This window comes from Hyalella azteca, unplaced genomic scaffold, assembly GCF_000764305.2.
Source record: "Hyalella azteca isolate HAZT.00-mixed unplaced genomic scaffold, Hazt_2.0.2 contig1289, whole genome shotgun sequence".
NCBI lineage: Eukaryota > Metazoa > Arthropoda > Malacostraca > Amphipoda > Hyalellidae > Hyalella > Hyalella azteca.
Genome location: NW_025931612.1, coordinates 164,117 through 185,480, shown reverse-complemented (window position 1 = coordinate 185,480; position 21,364 = coordinate 164,117). Strand labels below are relative to the sequence as shown.

Here is a 21,364-nt window from a genome sequence, read left to right as displayed (position 1 = left end):
GACGCCACATGCCACAGAGACGCCCCATGCCAAAGAGACGCCACATGCCACAGAAACGCCATATGCCACAGAGACGCCACATGCCACAGAGACGCCACATGCCATAGAGACGCCACATGCCACAGAGACGCCACATGCCACAGAGACGCCACATGCCACAGAGACGCCACATGCCACAGAGACGCCACATGCCGCAGAGACGCCCCATGCCAAAGAGACGCCACACGCCACAGAGACGCCACATGCCACAGAGACGCCCCATGCCACAGAGACGCCACATGCCACAGAGACGCCACATGCCACAGAGACGCCGCATGCCACAAAGACGCCACATGCCACAGAGACGCCACATGCCACAGAGACGCCCCATGCCAAAGAGACGCCACATGCCACGAGACGCCACATGTCACAAAGACGCCACATGCCACAGAAACGCCACATGCCACAGAGACGCCAAATGCCACAGTGACGCCACAGGCCATAGACACACTTTGTCCACATCGCCGAATATTAGTAATTACATCCGTATATTAGTAAGCCACAGTCCCTTACATCCATATATTAGTAAGGGACTGTGGCTTGGACACGGAACAAGTGTAGGGAGGATTGTTTTCACGAGTCATTATAAAAGATAGACGGATGGGTCAGCGGCCCAACTGCTGCGCGTGCTCGATTGATCAACTATACTTTATGGCTTTAGTAAATAATGAAATTTCGTTAGAGTTGTCAAATTTGAAGTCCCGCCAAAAATGCTCAAATAATCTACCGAATTAAGAACAATTACTTGGTAAAGGTAGGATAATTCTTTCAGTTTTCTACAGCCGTGTGTAACCGGAAACACCGCCGCGAAGTTGAAATATTTACGGGTAGCGTGCAGACTTGGTTCTGATCCTAAACACAAGGGCTAAAGAGTCGCTTTTTGGTCCGGCTCTAAATTCCCTTGCGTTGTGGAAAGGAGTAATGAACACGATGAACTTTTCGTAGTATGCTGGTAATCTTCAGGCAAATACAAGTTTCTTCATACGAGGCGCACAATTTATTATTCGTCTTAATCCAAAAGTTCACGGGAAAAGGCTTGACATTTCAGGGGTACAAACAGCCGAGAAACCACAAAGTATGAGCCCTAATATACAGCTGCGAATAACAAAACGGATAGCAAATGATACGGGAACTAACCGCACCAAGATGCCAACGACCAGCCTCAGAGACTAGGGGTTCTAGCCCTTATACACAGCGAAATCACCAAACGGATAGCAAATTATACGGGAACTAACGCACCAAGATGCCAACGACCGGCCGCAGAGACTTGGGGTTCTAGCCCTAATACACTGCCAAATCACCAAACGGATAGCAAATGAAACGGGAACTAACCGCACCAGGATGCCAACGACCGGCCGCAGAGACTAGGGGTTCTAGCCCCATGTACGCTGCCAAGAACACAGAACCGGGGCGGCAGTTACGCCTCAAAAACACAACTATTGAAGGGTACGAGCCTCCAATAAGCCGCTGATAATTTACTCGATCGCAGAGGTTATTAGCCTCTACTACGAGGGTGCGAATTGAACGGCTGTTAACCGCCCAACGCAGCTAAAACCTGGAACTATCCAAGAACTCCACCTATGCCCTTAATAGTACGTTACGGGAACTCATCAAGAGTTATGCCCAGAACTATGGTGGAGTTTATTTTTGCAAGCCCAAATTTGCCTCTGCCTATTTAGAGTCGAAACCATGTCACCCCAACCCAGTAACACAGAGCACACACAACTTCTGAGCGCACTCTACGAGGGGGTAACTCAGCCAAAATGAGCTTACCTCAACACCCCGTTTACAATGCACAAGAAATGGGCTACTAAATTCGTCTATATGCAAAAATATAGATAATATAGTATATTACCATAAAATAGAATCATAATATAATCTTTTGGTCACATAAGGAACAGTGAAAGTTGATACAAGATAGAATAAATCTCGAGGATAATTAACTCGCAAGCGCGTGAGTCGATACCAGTTCGTCAATAGACTAGACAAATGAACATTAACTAAGCATTATCAAATACCATGAGAAGTATTATCACCTAATAAAATCATATTAATAAAGAGTTTATCCTTTCAACAACATGACTACAGCTTCAATCGACTTCTTATAAAACATCTACCTCTAAGATGTCTAGCTTCCTTACGCAAGATGGTGACGTAGCCAATATTTACTTAACGATTGTATCGTCTATTTAACAACACTTATCCTCGTACGGTACAACAGTAAATCATTACGATTATTGCAAAAGATAAAGTCCTTTGACAAAATAATGGCACATTGAAGCGAATAAATCTTAGGTCAAGTAATATTTTACGATTAACATATCATAGCGTAAGTCTAAACGTGTCAGGGCTAGCAGACGACGCATATGGCGTCTAGCAGACGATTGCACGAAACGCTACAGACAGATGATATCACAACAAAGGAGATTCCTTGTTTCAGTCACGAAATAAAAATATGCTTACATATTCCTTAGTCATACAAAATAATATCACAGTAACGAGATTCCATATTCTAGTCATAAAAATATATGCAATCACATTGAGTCACTTATCTAACAAAAGAACATTATCAAAATAACACGTGATCATGTAGCGGATCTCGCTACATAGAGCCATTGTTATCTTCTCTCTGCCCAGATTCGTCTTTGCAGAATAATGAAAAACAACATGGACGACAAAATACCGTCAAAATCAAATATTTGTGACAGCTTTGGTCAGGCATGTTGGCCTGCTTCTATTCTTTATTATGTAATGTTTTATCAGTCATAAAATAAATTTTATTTCTGCAGTCATACCTCAAATTATTGTAGTTTGCAATATTCCCTTTCAATTAAATAAATTGCAGGAGCAATACGTTTGAGGTCAATCTCCATTTCCCAAGAAAGAAGCAATGTTATGTAAGTGGAAAATATTGAAATTGAAATTAGGTAAAAATTCCTTAACAATTTTTTATTCCAACAAAATACAGCCCCTTGCGGACCCAAACAATCAACTGTAAATTAATTCCATTAAAATATTCATTGTGTCGATCGATTTCAGTCACTTCAACTACTATGCACGATTGAAATTGTTATAGATTAGCTTTGTAATGACAGTTAATCAAACTAACCTAGGAGAGATCTAAAATGCGGAGGAATCAATAACAAATGTTATGAATGCGAGTACAACAAATGTGTTTCAAGCGGTGCAAAGCTCAAAATTCTATGTTTGGTGCATAGCCTGAATATTTGATATGTTCCGAGGACGACAAATGCTATATTAAATTTCTTGTGTTCTTTCTTATTGATGGGAACAATGCGTATAGCAGAAAGGACTGAAACAATAGTGTAGGTACATCAGCGACGCATAAAAATATACTAGTTAGCGCTGAGAGCTTGCCGGCTATTCAGTAGCCCTAGAAAACTGTAGGAATGAAATGTCTAAGGGGTTAATAAATTTATCTGTAATATCAATTAGTAAAGGCGGAGGCACTAAGATATGTCATTGTTAAAATGCGTTACTCATACTTCTTCGGAGATACATCCTGTCTTTGGCAACCGTAATGACCACTAGCTGCATCCATTAGCTATCTTTCGTTCAGCAGGCAATTCCATTCATTCAAAGGAAATAAGAGGTTGTTGCTGCAGGATATACCGGTAGTAACGCAATGTTGACAGTCTGATAAGAAAATAATAACAGTCAAATGATCGATCCCACACAACAGATTCCATTACTTTACAAACAACACTTGTCAGGCAGACAGGACGACAGTTAACAAGGCTACTCTTGTCACCTTTTTAACACGTTTTTTTAACACGTTTTTCTTAGCTTAGCTTCGCGTTTGTTTGTTTGTTTGTTTGTTTGTTTGATATATATAGTATATATATAGTATGACGTGCGGGCGCTGACGTTATAGACGAGCAGGCGCTGACGCTGCGTATCATCGATACGTACGTCAAGTCAAGTAAATTGGCTCGCAACAACGTTTTTCATGCGTAGCAACGGACTAAAAAGGAGAAAATGAAATACTTAAAAAAAAACTTAAAAAAAACACTTTTTTCTTGTGGACTAAAAAGTAGAAATAAATTATGGTTCGCCCCAAAAAAACGTGTGTCGGACAGATTTATGATTAAAGCGAAAAGCACACAACACTTAAATTTTGGAAATTTGACGGTGAACGTACAGCCCGACCCACGTTTTTTTGGGGCGAACCATAATTTATTTTCTACTTTTTAGTCCACAAGAAAAACGTGTTTTTTTAAAAAGTCTTTTTAAGTATTTTATTTTCTCCTTTTTAGTCCGTTGCTACACATGAAAAACGTTGTTGCGAGCCAATTTACTTGCCTTGACGTACGTATCGATGATACGCAGCGTAAGCGCCTGCTCGTCTATAACGTCAGCGCCCGCACGTCATACTATATATATATACTATTTATATATACTTTACTCAATTAAGCTAATTTAGGTCTCTAATTGCTAGTTTTTATGATTGTATCTGAAATTGTTAGGCGAAAATAGCCCACATGCCGAATTTCAGGCCTCTAGAGCAATTAGAAGTGGGCTAATTTTCGTTGTCAATGTTAACAACAAACAAACAAACAAACAAATAAACAAACAAACAAACAAACAAACGCGAAGCTAAGCTAAGAAAAACGTGTTAACAAACAAACGCAAAGCTAAGCTAAGAAAAACGTGTTAAAAACGTGTTAAAATAAAATACTTAAAAAAAACTTTTTAAAAAACCACGTTTTTCTTGTGAACTAAAAAGTAGAAAATAAACTGTGGCTCGCCCCAAAAAACGTGGGTCGGGCTGTACGTTCACCATCAAATTTCCAAAATTCGTGTGTTGTGTGCTTTCGCTTTAATCATAAATCTGCCCGACACACCTTTTTTGGGGCGAGCCACAGTTTATTTTCTACTTTTTAGTCCACCATTATGTTGTCCGCACTTGTTATTGCTATTTGCTGGTTTGTTTAATGGGTTTTAACATCTCAAGTTTTGGTTTGCTTGCCTGCAGGAAGAACTTGCGAAGCCTGCCTCGACCGGGCTAGCGCTGAAACTATATTCAGAGCTATAAAAAAACCTTGCTTTATACCCTTGCTGTCGATGTACTCTCATTTCCATGGATATTTTTGAATTAGGAACAGAAATCTAGAATCTGTGAAAATTCATACTTATTTTCTCGCATGTGGTTCATATTTTCATGGTTCATATTTTCACTGACGTACCTGCTGATATGTTGGAAGGTTATTGATTATCACAGCAATTTCGTTAGCTAGCTCTTCTTTCTGACGCAGAGGCCATCAACACTATCAACTTATAGTGGCTTCTCAGCCTTCAAAAATATGTCAACGAAATAGGTTGCTGCTGGCTATGAATATTAGTGCGCCTCGACAACTGTTCATGAATACTGATGACGTGGAAAATTTTGATGGGTAACAAAAGGAGTTTTGTAACAATGTGACTTCTAGAATTGTCCAACTCTGAACTAAACACATTTAATCATAAACTTAAAAAATTTTGCCTGATCTTTCATTGTGATTTTTGATGTGTAATTCTTCCCAATTTACTTTGTATATTTTAATCTGCAGTACATAATTCAATGTTCGTTCGTTCTCAAACATCAAGCCACGTGCGCACTTGTGTGCCAGCAGGCAGCATCCCTCGCATCCCATTTTTTAATAGAAATTCTACCGCAATCAACACAAGTGATCCTTAAAGCCATTAGGTTCTTTTAAATAATGCAGGTAATGTCCATAAAACATCTATATTCAGGACTCACTATGCTAAATTTGTAAAGAAGGAAAATGAAGAGAGGAAAGCCAAAACTTCATAGAACCCCATCAAATACAATTTTCTTTCTTTGTATAGAAAACGTTAATGGGGAAAACTATAATAACAAAGTTCATTGTTCATGCCGACCCTGCCTCTGCCGTCCTCATGGACGAATAAATTATTTTGTTTCTTTTCTAATAGCTGATCGACCAAATCACAAGAAGTTTTTCTTCAGCGGACTTGCAGAAGACCACTAGACGCTGAGCGTTCCGGAGGCGCCATGACTCAATCGACAATTCTACGGACTCGCCAGCGGACTCGCCTGCGGACTCGCGCAACTGGACCACTCATAGTATAGTATAGTATAGTATAGTTTAGTATAGTATCTTCGGCATTAAATAAATAGGCCTGGATAGGCCTGTCGCCGATTCTTGTACTTTTCTTGACTAGACTGGTGCAAGTTCCACTGCAACTAATCCTTTGCGTCGATTTACACGTACATCCTTAATGTGTATGGCATTGAATGGTGGTGCTTCCAAGGCTATGCATAGCTGTTCTGGTGAAATCAGCATCCTCTTGGCATCCTCACTTGCAGGCCTAATCAATACCACTCTTGAATTATCATGATCTGCTGCATTTCTGCTTTCCTGTATGTATGTAGTAGGTGTTCTCTGGCATAGTGGAAGTCTATGAAGAGAGGTACTTATGTCGGTCCACCGCCGTGCGGCGGTCCGCGGTCTTAACCCTTCGCAAGGCCCCGGGCCATGCCCTTGGGCCCCTGTTGCAAGTTGTAATCGATGCAATGGTCTAAACTCAACGGTTCGACTCCCATGGTATCATCACAACTCCCTTTAGAAATACACAAAGTTTTGAAATTGATATAAATATATCAATAAATTTTTGAACTGGGAAATTCCTTAGTTACTTACGTTGGTTCCAGAATGATATCAATGACGTAAAAATGACAATGACAATTATGACATTGGTTAAGAAGCTTCAGCCATGAATGATCTCAGCTCTGCTCAGTCCTTTTACCTCGTAATTAATTATGTTAGAACTTCGATGTTCAAATGTTGATACTACTGGCAAGTGTCAATATCACAATCAAAATTATTTCACCATCAGAAATATGTAATAATATCACAATCGAAAATATTATTCACAAATAACATCGATCGCAATACTAAACTGTTTTCATATTCACTGGGATCACTGCCATAACTGCGGTGACGTCACACAACAACAAAAGAACACGTCACACAACAACAAAAGAACACGTCACACAACAAGACATCAAACAATGCAATATTTCGCATTTTCGCTGCACCACAAATAAATAAATGTGAATAATTAGCAATGGAAAATGTGTTGCTGCAACATTTTGAGAGACTGTGCCTAAGCAGAATAATATATTATTATTATCATAGTAAATATACTAAGTAATAAAGTAGTTCCTTGAATGGCCACTGCTGGCGCTAGGATCTATATGTATGCGCCATGTTTGTTTAGAATTCAAACAATTTGATATCTTACTGCACCACAAGTTAATATATTTAAATAATTAATAATGGAAAATATGTTGCTGGAACACTTTAAGAGACTGTGCCTAAACAGAATAGGTACGATATTATTATATAATAAGTCAAGATACTAAATAATAAAGTAGTTCAGTTGCCTGCCACTGCTAGCGCTGGCATCAGTAAGTGAACCTTCTATGAATAATTTTAATTCAACATGGAATTATGGAGATGCAACTTCTAATCTTCTATGATTAATTTGAATCATAAACATTTACGTAATACAAGAAATTAGCAATCAATAATTCAAGGTTATTTTGTAAGTTTTGTACCAACAGAAGACTATGTCTACATTAAATACGTATTGGCAACTCAAGCTAAAAAAATGCACTGTAACGGGAATCAGCTGTGAGAGAAGATGCCAGAAAGCGCGATGGATTCAATTTAGTCGTTTTTAATTTGAAATTGGTGTCAGTTCTAAGGAATAGGAGCATAAATTTCAGTGTAAAACCTATTAAAATTTTACGTTTCTGTGTGGATTTTGATGCTGTTAGCATTGAAATACTTGACAGTATCTCTGATGCAAGAAATACTGGCTAAATACATTTTAATTTAGAAATTAAGGTCAATCGAAAATTCGAAATTTCTGCTGTCAGGGCTATGTTGGTTCTTGCAAACCGATTGTTGCATCCAGTCGCTTATATTGAAAATAAAATGATTTAAGCAAGTATTTCTTGCATCAGAGATAATTCAAAGTTTGCTAATGTTAACAGCATTATAATACATGCAGAAACGTACATTTTTTTATAGATATTAAAAATTTAGGCTCTATGACTTGTATATTATGTCTATTACAGTCTATAGGATTTTGAATCGATGCATGCATTCAAATTCAAATTAGGTCCACCCACGCCCCACGGCCAGTGTAGCTGTCAGCTCACCTTCTTCAGAAGTGAAAGCTTTTGCCGGTGAAGGTGTGTTTTACAATTGGTCCATAAAGAAGTGTTGATCGGTTCAAAATGACATAAGAACAGGTTCTTTTGAATAACCTATGGATTGGCACCATGTTCTCTGGTTTTCAGAACCTTCAACAGCTTCTGCAAATCTGCACTGTACATTTGGGCACATGGTGGTTTTTCAGCAAATCCTTGGGCATTTAGAGCCAGCACTCCAGCAGGCACTCCGCAGGCACTGTGGCGCTCCGAAGCAGAAAAAACCTAGATCTAGGTTTTTGGCTTCCCACTAGGTTGCTAGGTTTTTCATTAACAAACTGATCCTAATCTTATTTTTTTCAAAATGGTGCACTGAAAGCAGAAATCAGTCAACAGTTATAGCCAAGAAAGGGAGAACTGCTACGAGACTTACGCGATGGAGCCATTTACAGGAGATATGAAAGTAGATTACTGGATGCAACTACCTATTCAGGAATGATCACGATTCACGAATAAATATTACTTTAAGTAAGAACAGCACCTAGCAGTCAACGCACTTCAAAACTGTTACAATTTACGCAAATTAATTACGCGCCAGTCGTGGACTATAGATGTAACGGACTATAAACAAAGGACAATAAGGTAGAAAACACTTAAAAGAATTTCGCACGCGTTAAAAGGGTTGAAAGCCTTAAATTTACATTAATATTTTCGCTTTCAAAACATACATTTTATCTCCTATGTATATTGATTATCGGCTGCCATTCTGCAACAAAATAATGTGTTAATCAATCTAAATAGTCATGGCAACAACTCATTGCTATTTAAATTAAAAACTCATTAAGCAATTCAAGTTTTTTTTCCTTCCTAATTTTTATTTGTTCATAATTCTCTCGTTTAATAATTTTATCACAACAGTTATACCCTTGACTTAAGGTTTGTTTGAAGAACTTTGAAAGGTGATGTAGAGGAAATTCTGGTAAATTTTAGAAGACCGAATCGACTTATATTTCAAATTTGAATGAAATCCGTTCATAATTGACGGATTTATGAGTGCCAGAGTTGAAAATGAAGTTATGTTTTGCATTCGAGCTCGCAGGCGAGTTCGCTGAAGTGTCGATTCGGTCAGTTCTGAGACGAATTTCCACTGAAAATGTTCCACGTATACTTTTTTTTAATTGAAACCAATCTTGACCTAATAAAATGAAGGGTAGTTTTTTTCGATATTATTCAAACTTCGAAGTAGTTCCCTTCGATATTATTTAGCAAATTATGGCTACTTTTTACCATCTGCGCACGCACGAGTTTGCCAAATTAATACAACAAGGAGATAATTAACAACTAAATTATAGATTAATGTTATCATTTTTCCTGCGTTGTCACAATTTTTTCATCGTTTGATTTCATTTAGCTTGTTGAAAGTTAATTTTCAGCTCCCTTACAGATTAGAAGCCAATTAAAACAAAGCTATTTATTGACATCTAAATAAGTATTGGGAAGTAGTCATTAATTAATTACTATCATTAAATAAAAAATCTAAGGAGATTATTTAAAAATGTAGGAGGCTGCGAGCCGCTCCTCTAATTTAAGGTCGGCGTTCACAAAACTCAAATTACTAAGGTAATTTAAAATTGATATGTAATTGCACCATGTTTGGGAGCTTACGTAAACCATTTCCATCTGCCATAATTTCCTCACCAGACTGCATGGAACCTTTACGCCATAGTAGCAAAGCAGAGAGTTTTTTAGACTCTCCCTCAAGTTCATTTTTGAGTCCTATAGGTAGACCAGTAAAGTATCCTGGATACCTGCATTATCCTACATATGAAACTGGTTCAGGATGGAATTCTAAAATTTACAGTTCATATATTATTTTCGCTACACCTAGACCAGTTTTTCGATACAACATTATTTGAGGCAAAAAAATTAAGGAATTATTACAGATTTTTACATGAATTATTTTTTAATTAAAACCAATAAACGTATTTTTTAAGCAACTGGGCCACTCATAATTCCTTCAGTACTTAACGGATCTGCATGAATTTTGGAATGTGAGCATTAATTATCGATACGCTGCCGCTGGAATTATTACAGATTTTTACATGACTTATTATTAGGTTAGGTTAGGTTAAGTTAGGTTAGGTTAGGAAATAATTCATGCAAAAATCTATAATAATTCCTGCGGTAGCGTATCGATAATTAATACTCACATTTCAAAATTCATAGAGATCCCTTAAATATTGAAGGAATTATGAGTGGCCCAGTTGCCTAAAAAATACGTTTATTGGTTTTAATTAAAAAATAATTCATGTAAAAATCTGTAATAATTCCTGCGGCAGCGTATCGATAATTAATACTCATATTCCAAAATTCATAGAGATCCCTTAAATATTGAAGGAATTATGAGTGGCCCAGTTGCTTAAAAAATAAATTTATTGGTTTTAATTAAAAAATAATCCATGTAAAAATCTGTAATAATTCCTGCGGCAGCGTATCGATAATTAATACTCATATTCCAAAATTCATACAGATCCGTTAAGTATTTAAGGAATTATGAGTGGCCCAGTTGAGCGAGTCCGCAGGCGAGTCCGCTGGCGAGTCCGTAGAATTGTCGATCGAGTGGCGCCATGTTATGGCATCGTTTGCGCGACCGATAATATCGGATGATGGCGGGCATGCAGCTTCCTAATCTAGCAATGACGTGTTAACAGCGTTGAATTAACGTTGATTCGGCCAAACAACGTTAAGTTCAACGCCAGATGTCTGAGCAGCGCTGTTCTCGGCCATTGTTATCTTCTCTCTCCCCAGATTCGTCTTTACAGGATAATGAGAAACAACATGTTCGACAAAATACCGTCAATATCCTAAATTTGTGACAGCTTTGGTCAGGCCTGTTGGCCTGCTTCTATTCATTATTATGTATTGTTTTAGCAGTTATAAAACAAATTTGATTTCTGCTGTCATGCCTCAAACTATTCAAGTTTGTGATATTCACTTTCAATTAAATAACTTGCACGACCAATACGTTTGAGGTCAATCTCCATTTCCCAAGAAAGAAGCAATGTCATGAAAGTGAAAAATAATGAAATAGAAATTAATGAACAATTCCTTGACAATTATTTATTCCTACTAAATATAGCCCCCTGACGACCCAAACAATCAACTGTAAATTTATTCGATTAAAATTTTCATTGTGTTCATTGATTTCAGTTACTTCAACTGAAATTCATGATTGGAATTGTTATAGATGAGCATTGACATTGTAATGACAGTTAATTAAATTAACCTAGGATTTCTAAGTTGCGGAGTAATCAATATCAAATGTAATGAATGCGAGTACAACGAATATGTCTCATGCGGTGCAGAGCTCAAAATTCTATGTTTAGTGCATAGCCTGAACATTTGATATGTTCCGAGGACGACAAATGCTATATTAAATTTCTTGTGTTTTTCTTATTGATGGGAACAATGCGTATAGCAGGAAGGACTGAAACAATAGTGCAGGTACAGCAGCGAAACTCAAAAATATATGAGTTAGCTAGCTCTGAGCGCCTGCTGGCTATTCTGTAGCCCTAGTAAACTGTCAGAATGACATTGCTTATCTGTCGAAAATTTATCTCTTAAATAAATGGAATAAAGCGGTGGAAAACAATATATGTATAGTTATAATGCGTAGTTCCTACTTCTGCAAAGGAATTGTAGATGCTGTCCTATCTCTGGCAACCCTGACGATTACTGGATTCCCTAACTCCCTTTCGTCCAGCAGGCGAGACCATTCATTCAAAGGAGACAAGAGAATACTGGTGCAGGATAAACCGGTAATAAAGCCATGTTGACAGTCTGGTAGGAGATTATTAACAGTCAAATGAGAAATCAATCGATCCCACACAACAGATTCCATTACTTTACAAACAACACTTGTCAATTTAGGGCGATAGTTACCGGGACTACTTTTGTCACCTTTTTAGCGCATTTTCTCATTTATGGAAAAGATACGCCGCTATTGTGCTCGCCATGTCCGTCCGTTTGTCTGTCCGTCCGTGACTTCACGTTTTCGTCGACGAGAAAACGCGCTCTCTGTCACTCACTGCAGTGAGTACTGAGTTATATTTTTTAAACAATGGTGTTACTTGGACTTCTTTCCAATCGGTCGGCAAAAGACCTTCTTTCCGAAGGTCTTTTGAAAGAATAATGTCAGAGGGCCTGCCAGAACCGTTGCTAATTCTTTGAGCTAATCTATGTATGGTGGGAGCCGTCTGATCTACATGACTTGTTGGGATTCAGAGCGACCAGGCGCTCGAGAACCTCTTCTTCGGGTATTTCAAAGCCTGTTAACTTAGAGCCGACTGGGCGTTCCTCAATATCCGGAATACTGTTCAAGTCTTCATCTGTGAACGCACTGCCAAAGAACTGATTAAGAACGTTAGCATTGCCCTTATCAGGGGATATCTTTCGTTCGTTGGTCTACTTTCAAATCAGAAATACCGTCGTTTGTCTTACACTTCGAACTAGCGACATTATACATATTTTTTCTGCGGCACCGACGTCGAACAGAACTGAACCTGGTCCTCATACCTGCCCACGTACCTGGTCCCGGTACCTGGTCCCGGTACCCGGTCCCAGTACCTGGTCCATATACCTGGTCCCCGTACCTGGTCTATGTACCTGGTCCCGGTACCTGGTCCCCGTACCTGGTCTTTGCACCTGGTCCCCGTACCTGGTCCCCGTACCTGGTCTATGTACCTGGTCCCCGTACCTGGTCCCCGTACCTGGTCTATGTACCTGGTCCCCGTACCTGGTCCCCGTACCTGGTCTATGTACCTGGTCCCGGTACCTGGTCCCCGTACGTGGTCTATGTACCTGGTACCTGGTCCCCGTACCTGGCCCCATACCAGGTCCCCGTACCTGGTCCCTGTACCTGGTCCCCGTACCTGGTCCCCGTACCTGGTCCCCGTACCTGGTCCCCGTACCTGGTCCCTGTACCTGGTCCCCGTACCTGGTCCCCGTACCTGGTCCCCGTACCTGGTCCCCGTACCTGGTCTCCGTACATGGTGCTCTTACCGTACCTGGTCCCCGTACCTGCAACGTTCTGGCCCTTTATAAATGTACCACAAAATGATCCTTACAAATTGACCATTTGAACATTAATTAATCCTTTAGAAATGGTCCTTTAATTAATCCTTTAAAAATGGATCATTAATTAATCCTTTAGAAATGGACCATCAATTTATCCTTTAGAAATGGACCAAACCGGCATCCGTTTTCTTGGCTGGACAATTTTGAATGCGATGGTTTGATACAAACTTGAAATATACTCTCAGCAAAATCACAAAAAAACTCCTTCAAATATGGGCAAGATTTCACTGATCTGTTGAACATCGGATATAATAAGCTTGAGGCGCGAGGTTACGAATTTAGAAAAAAAACTCTGTTGAGGCTAAGTTAGCTTACATCTTACCCGCAAAGGAGCACAATCGATGTTCGACAACTGTCAAGGCCATGGACCAGCAACCAATTCCATCAGCCATAACAAATATACTTTTCTTAAACGAAATCTCGAGATCTGTATTATTGTTTTTGCTAGGTTTTATCTTCACTCATGTGTCAATATGTATATTTGTGACGTGATGTTAGCGTTTGATATCGGACGATGTCCGGCCTGTCGTCGATTTTATCCATCGTAAATTTGTATAGCTATCTACGGGATTCGAATCCGCCGTGCAATACTTCAATATTTTGTAATTTGACAACTCGAGTGGCAAACTTCTTTGAAGTTCACAAATCCCTGTGAATGGCAGCAAACCAAACAGCCGAATCTCAGGCGATAATGACTGTAACTCACTTGGACGCAAGCATTATTGCGATGTGACAACTCTTCAAAGGCATTATTTGCTATACATAGACTCCTGAAATTCAGTGCATATCCGTCTCAAAAAGAAAGATATTGCTTTGGATGATAATGCACAACAGAAAGCCACACGCTTATCGTCACAAAAGCCAAAAAAGAACGAATCCCCGAGCGTTGAATCTGTTAAGCTGTAGGTAACATAGGTTTTAACATTAACCTCTGGTTACCAAATGCAAAGTGGGACCATTGTGTAATCTTGGTAATCTTGGTACTTGTTTGGGACATAGCAGTCCCAGGCCACGATGGATCGCTGCCTCTGTTTATCGTTCATCCGCCCTCATTTGGGCCATCTGATGCACGATGCTGTTACTTGCTTCTCACCGCTGGTAGTGTTGCAGGGGAGGTCGATCTGGGATTGTGCCCAGGAAAACGTCCAGTTCTCTCTTGAAGGTCTCCAGGGTGAACTCCCCCTCTCTTAGCTCCGTTGGTAGGACGTTGAACAGCCTTGGCCCTGCCACGGAAAGTGATCCTTCCCGCAGGGATTGAAATCTGACTGCGGATCTGTTACGTAATGGGAGGATCTTGCACTGTCTCCCCCTTCTCTCGTTATGATATGTCTCTATCCTGAAGGTCTCGCTCTCAAAGTTTGGCACCATTCCGGTATCATTTTCCACGTGTACAGAATGACATACCTCTCCCGTCTCGTATGCAGTGAGTACAGACCCAGGCGTCTCAACCTCTCCCAGTAGTTCAACTCTTCCATCCCTCTGATCCTGGAAGTGAAGGTTCGCTGGACACCTTCCAGTTGCCGCACTGCGCCGAGTGTGAACGGGGTCCAGAGCTGGCAACAGTATTCGAGAATTGGTATTACAAGGGCTCTAAAGAGTGTGAACATCGGTTCCGCTTCTCTTGTTTTGAACGTCCGCCAGATCCACTCCATCTATCGCCTACCTCTTGCGGTTATTGCAGTTACGTGATCACCAAAATTGACCTGAGTACGACGAGAGAACATTGTACTAGAAAGATGTTCGAAATTCTCAGATCCACTGTGTAATCGAGGAACGTATGACATCTGAATTCACTTACAACTTAAATCAATTTTTGAAAGTGATCAGACAAACCTCAATTTTGTCATGAACGCTGTATATCAGTGAATTATATTCATGCAAAATATTTTACCTGATGCATTATTAGCAGTTGATTTTGTACTCATCTTTTTATTAGTGCATTAGAGATACTATTACTTAGTAATAGTTCTTGTAGCTTAATCAGAAATATTTTATGATTGTTTGTTAAGAGATCCAAGTGCTGTTATGGCACACCTTCCAAAATGCGACGAAGAAAAAGATAAGTTCTTGAAGATTGTTTTGTTTCCCGCAGGTTGTGGTAGTGGTGCATCTATGGTGACGAACTGGAAAATGAAAAGTAAAAACGCTACTATATAATAGATTTTTGATGTCTTGCACAGTCTGGGCTTGAAATTTAAAAGCATTAGCGACAACTTGATATCAATATCATGCCTGTTTGCTTTTCATGTAACTATCTCCGTGGTTCATGCCGTTCAAATATCTTAAATGAATTTTTGGAGAGATATATCATAATCACGCAAGTTGTTATAGTTCTGAGTAGATAGACCTCAGCTTGGGCCATAGCCTATAGGTTAAACAAATTTACTCTCAAATCTATGATAAATTTTTAAAATAGGTGAGTGTACACATAATTTGCTCAATTGTATTATTTTATTGCATTATTTACAAATTACACTTGCAATTTACAAAGACCTGAAAGTGAAATATGATTAGGCCAGGTCTCATAGGGTGGCACAAGAGTCGTTGTAAAATTTATCTCAAGGTCATCTGGTCGTTGAACAACCGCATGCCAGTCGATAGTCGATAGGATTTATGCAGTCCGCAGCAGTCGATAGGTTTCTTCAGTAGTTTGATAACTTAACAATGAAAACACTAGTGACTAGGCCTAGTTGTTAATAATGAGATAGGGTAAACGCGGTATATTCTGACATCGTAGGTAATTCCGTCACTTCTCTAGTTTTTCCTTTATATTAAGCTTTGTTTTAGTTCCATGCGTTCATTGATGGTTGAAATGGTGACGTCAATCACGTCATACATTTGCGTGTCGAAATACTGTAAAAACACTAGGTCTTGGCCATCTAGCGGGAAAATATTGAGATCCAAAGAGAGACAATGCATGCCACGTGGTGAGATCATCGAAAAATGTGTCAAATTTGACAGTTGACATGGCTCTACCCCAGGATGGAATTCTAATTTTGAAGGTTCATATATTATTTCGATCCACCAAGACCACTTTTTCTATCCAACATTGTTATTTGAGTGGGGGAGAGCCGGGGCATGGCGTTATAGGGACGGCGGTTTGCGCTTTAGCCTGTGGAGTAGAGCGCCATGAAGCAGTGGCTGTGACGTAACGGCGCTGTTATGTCGGGCGCTTATTTTCAAAAGCCGCGAATACGCCAGGCTGTGTTTAATACAAGCACGCAACAGTTTAGCTATTTGCCCACGACTGTTGCTTCGGTGGCTTGATGTTATCTGGCTGATTGATTCATATCCAGGAAAGGAAATGACACCTATGGCTTTAGGCACTTAATCACACAGGCTAATATGCCCTCTAGCGTGATTACGAGCGGAAAGGAATAGATATTGAATTGTGGGCAAGGGCTATGTAGGGGCCTATACTGCGTCCCTCAGATTTCATGCAATTTTGTTCTGAAAGAATTGAGCGTGGTTCGATTACGCAGAAGTTATGTTCTTTCGTTTTTTGTGTCAATTGAGAACAAAGTGGCGTAAACTTTTTTTAATTGTAATTTCAGCATATTGCTAATAATTATTTTTGCTGCGAGTTCCGTTTGTTCATAAATTTGTTCAGAATTCAGGGACTTATGAATGGTTGGGTTGCTCATTAGTTGCGTTTTGATTTTGAACTCGCAGACAAGCTCGCAATGATTGTCAACCATGTCACAATAACAACTCCAATCTCACTCAATAACATGAGCTTAGTATCACCGATTCTAGAAATGTATACAGAGGACTTGACATTGATGCTTAGATTTATATAACAAGTTTTTGATCTGTGAACATGTCAAGAAAAGTACAAGAATGTGCAAAAGGCCTATTCCTCAACGCCAAAGATACTATATGCTATCTAACTAACTTATATAACTAAGTTCGCAACTTATATAGCTAAATGGACAAAAAGTTGCAGTGAGCCTGAAATATCTTTTAAACCATCGGCTCGGACAAATTTAGGCCGGACTCCAAATTCAGTGAGCATGGAATATCTCCCAAACTACTGGACGTAGCTCGATGAAACTTGGTACACATAATCATTATAGGCTAACGTAACGGTGATGTTTAGCTCGTGACAATTTTTTTTGATTTTGCCTTCATTCGCGAGTTATATGACAATACGTGCCGAAATTTGCAGTGCGCATGACATTTCTTCTAAAGTAATGAACAGATTAGAATAAATTTTTGAATATAAATTTCTGAATACCCAACGATGTATTTGTCCGAGACGTAATTTACCCGCTCATCCGTTTCGATTGAAAACAGGCTGTAAAAATGTAAAAAAAAAAATCCTCGTCACATCGCATGAACCAACTCTCACACACCGGGTATAAAATGAAAGTTATTTAGGTGATGGATGGACTTAAAGGGCTCGAACTCTTGGGTGTAATTTTTTTATTGGAAGATTTCCTTGCTGCAATTTCAATAATTACCAAAATATTCGGGGAATTATTTTTATTCTCCGGAGGGGGCGGTATTGTTGAGTGTTGACAAGTTGTCGCACTTACACACAAGTTACACTCACAAGAGAGAGAGTCAGCTGCGTTGACGTGCGTTCATCGAGTGAACATCTCTAGTGTCTATCACCCTTGATTGCGTAAATTTAACCGGCAAATAATCATTGATAAATCACGTTTAACTTGATCTTGGACTATTATATATACCTATTCTATCTTGTACTTCTATATTAGTATATATACCTCGAGTATATTTAGCGAGGGTCCCGTCCAGAGTCAAGAACCCAGCTGGCTTTCTCGCCCCCTCGCTCCTCTCCCCAGTCCCCCCTCCTCTTCTCTCCATGAGAAGAATTAGTCCTAGGTAGGAGTTGGTTTGTGGGCCAGCCAAGGTTTGAAATTTGAATTAAAATCCCATAATTTCAGTTCTCTATTATTATCTCTTGCATATTAAAGTTAGTGGTTAAAGTGTTTACTGGAAACGTCGTGTGGTCACCAAAACTTGAAAAAGACAGAAATTTAATAGAGTGTTCAAAGACGTGCAACAAGGATAATTCCGGGCTTGAAAAGCAAGTCCTATGAGGAAAGATTAAAGATTATGAAGCTTCCAAGCCTCAGTTATCGATGTCTGCATGGGCCCTTGGCCTTGGGGGAACTCATTGAGATTGAAGCATACAAGTAACAGTAACAAGCATAGTGCTAGTGGCAAAGCAGAGAGTTTTTTAGACTCTACCTCAAGTTCATTTTTGAGTCCTATAAGTAGACCTATAAAGTATCCTGGATACCAGCATTATCATACATAAGAAATTGGTTTAAATCTTGAGTAAATAAGGAAATTAAAAATGAACTGATTCTAAAAAAGCTCTGGTTTGCCAAGAGTTTTTTAGACTCTCCCTCAAGTTCATTTTTGAGTCCTATAAGTAGACCAGTAAAGTATCATGGATACCAGCATTATCATACATAAGAAATTGATTAAATCTTGAGAAAATTAGGAAATTAAAAATGAACTGATTCTGAAAAATCTCTGGTTTGTCACTATGTCCAGATTCCTCCAGAAGGATTACTAGAATTTGAAACAAGAACCAACACCAGGGAGGGGCCACAGCTATAAACTAAAAAACTGCATTGTAACACATCCATGATCCATGCAACAACATTTCTTCTCGCTTTGAGTCACCGACATGTGGAACAGTCTCCCTGATAGTACTGTTGATCAGTTGATGCTCCAAGTATGAACGCCTTCAAGAACAGACTAGACGAAGCTATGCAGCGCAGGAGCATATGTTTATTATGTTCTGACATAGTGACAATCTGACAAAGCAGAGAGTTTTTTAGACTCTCCCTCAAGTTCATTTTTGAGTCCTATAAGTAGACCAGTACTTAAAGTATTATGGATACCAGCAATCCAGCATTATCTTGGTTTAAAAATTGGTTTAAATCTTGAGTAAATGAGGAAATTAAAAATGAACTGATTCCAAAAAAGCTCTGGTTTTCCACTATGCCGGCATTCCCAGGATGGTGCCGTTTTCTGCGGATTAATCCGGCATAAACGAGGCTCCAAGCCCTTCTACTGGCGTACAAAGAACTAAAATAACGTTATTGGTGCACACGCCCGTCGTACATCCGCATCTGGCTTGTCTCAACGTATGTCTGCATCTGGGCCATGGTCAGGAAGATGTGCCAGGTGCGCGGGAATTTATTTTGTCATTTTAACGACCTGCGCCGGCTGCGCGGTGTGCCATACTACGTTGGTAAAAAAATGCGCCGTGCGCCGTACTTTAGAAAGCTAAAATAGTTCTACTATTTTAGTCGACAATATACGCCAGTATATTGACTACGCGAGTCGAACTGACAATAATAAAATGTAAGACATGTCTGGGTTACTTCTGACTCTTTTGGTTGTCCGCCTTGTTGGATACGGTGTTATCGTGTGAGTCTCAGCGCACCACGAGTTGCAATTTATCCCCTCTTATAACAGGAAGGGCCATGACAACGAGAATGAATAAGTATTTGTGGAAGCGCTAGTTCTTGTCTAAATTTAATGTTTGAAAGCTTTAAGGTTTTAAATTTTATTAGGAACAATATCAAATAAACAAAGTAGGATTTGCGGTAGGCCTAAATGAAATCTAAAAAAAACACTAATAAGGGAAGAGCACAGGCCGGGTTAATGTGAACTTGACATTACCATGCCAGCTGTAACAAATAAATGAAATTAATAAAATAGCAAAAGATGTATAATTTAAGGAGCTGTGATTGAAATGATTAATTAGTAATCAAGCATTGCAAGGTAAAGTAACGGCAAGGGACTTATCAGTTAACCTTAAGAAAGCAAGCAAGGGATATAGTCATAATTGAATGGGATCAAAACAAGTTAAGTAAAACCAAAGAACCAAAAGGGTTTGCAAGGTGAACACGGTTGAGAATGCAATGACAGACTATTAAGTATAGTTGACTATTTGTTTAAAATAGGAATCATGAGGAAATGCAGTATTAAATATAATGAATCAAAGAATCATAATAAATCAAGAACCAATGCCTTATTTACAGAAACACAAGTTAATTAAAATGCAGACAAAACATATATATATACAAGGGTGAACATTCACTAACCAGCATGGCTAAGCACGAGTGATCAGGACTGTCAGACCGCTCTGTTACACAGCTGAGTATCATTCATTGGTCTCAGCTTATAGTTAATGAATATCTGTAACAGAGACTGAAACAGAAGAGGACAAAGACATTGAGGTGAGGTAAAAGCAAGGCCGGAGGCAAATAACAAGGATAAATAAGCACAGATAGGCTGTGCTACACAAGCCACAAAAGCCTCCCGGCAACAACGGAACGTACGGTAATTGTAAACTGCAACGGGAAAATTCACCGAAAACATACATCATCCTGAGTGTGGCATCTGGGTGATCTGGCTTGTCCCGACGTACCGTACGTCCGCATCTGGGTGATCTGGTTTGTCCCGACGTACGTCCTCATCTGGTTTTGAGCATTTTAGTGCATACTAATGCATTTTAAGGCGATTTAGGGCCTTCTAATGCGATCCAGTACGTTCTATTGCGATATAGTTCGTTCTATTATGATCTAGTGCCTTCTAATGCAATCTAGTGCGTTCTATTACGATCTAGTGCGTTCTATTACGATCTAGTGCCTTCTAATGCGATCTAGTGCGTTCTATTACGATCTAGTGCGTTCTATTACAAACTTTATTATATTATTAACAACATGGCACATTATAACAACATAACACATCATAACATAGCACAGTATAACAATTAACAACATACCACATTATAACATTGTGCAGTATAACAACATAACACATCATAACCTGTTGTTGTTGTTGTCTCTTGCGCCAAAAAACGTCACGCTCGCATGGGCGGAGGCTCTGGTGGTGGTCGGAGGGGAGGCGCTGGAAGAGGGGGAAGATTGGCGAAAGCAGGGAGGGTGACCAGGAACGTTGCCGCCTCCACAGGGTTGTCCCACAAAGATGAGA

The 21,364-nt window shown here is 39.4% G+C and overlaps 1 protein-coding gene across 2 annotated transcripts in view; it reads left to right on the top strand.

Moving 5' to 3' along the window:
• The first annotated feature begins 15,454 nt into the window (after positions 1-15,454).
• The window catches only part of LOC108674076 (rho-associated protein kinase 2), a 41,575-nt gene continuing 35,665 nt past the window's right edge, over positions 15,455-21,364 (top strand). For both annotated transcript variants that reach the window (XM_018161976.2, XM_047881991.1), the window contains exon 1: positions 15,455-15,794. The gene's annotated coding sequence lies outside the window, so the exon portion shown is untranslated. The remainder of the gene's footprint in view (positions 15,795-21,364) is intronic.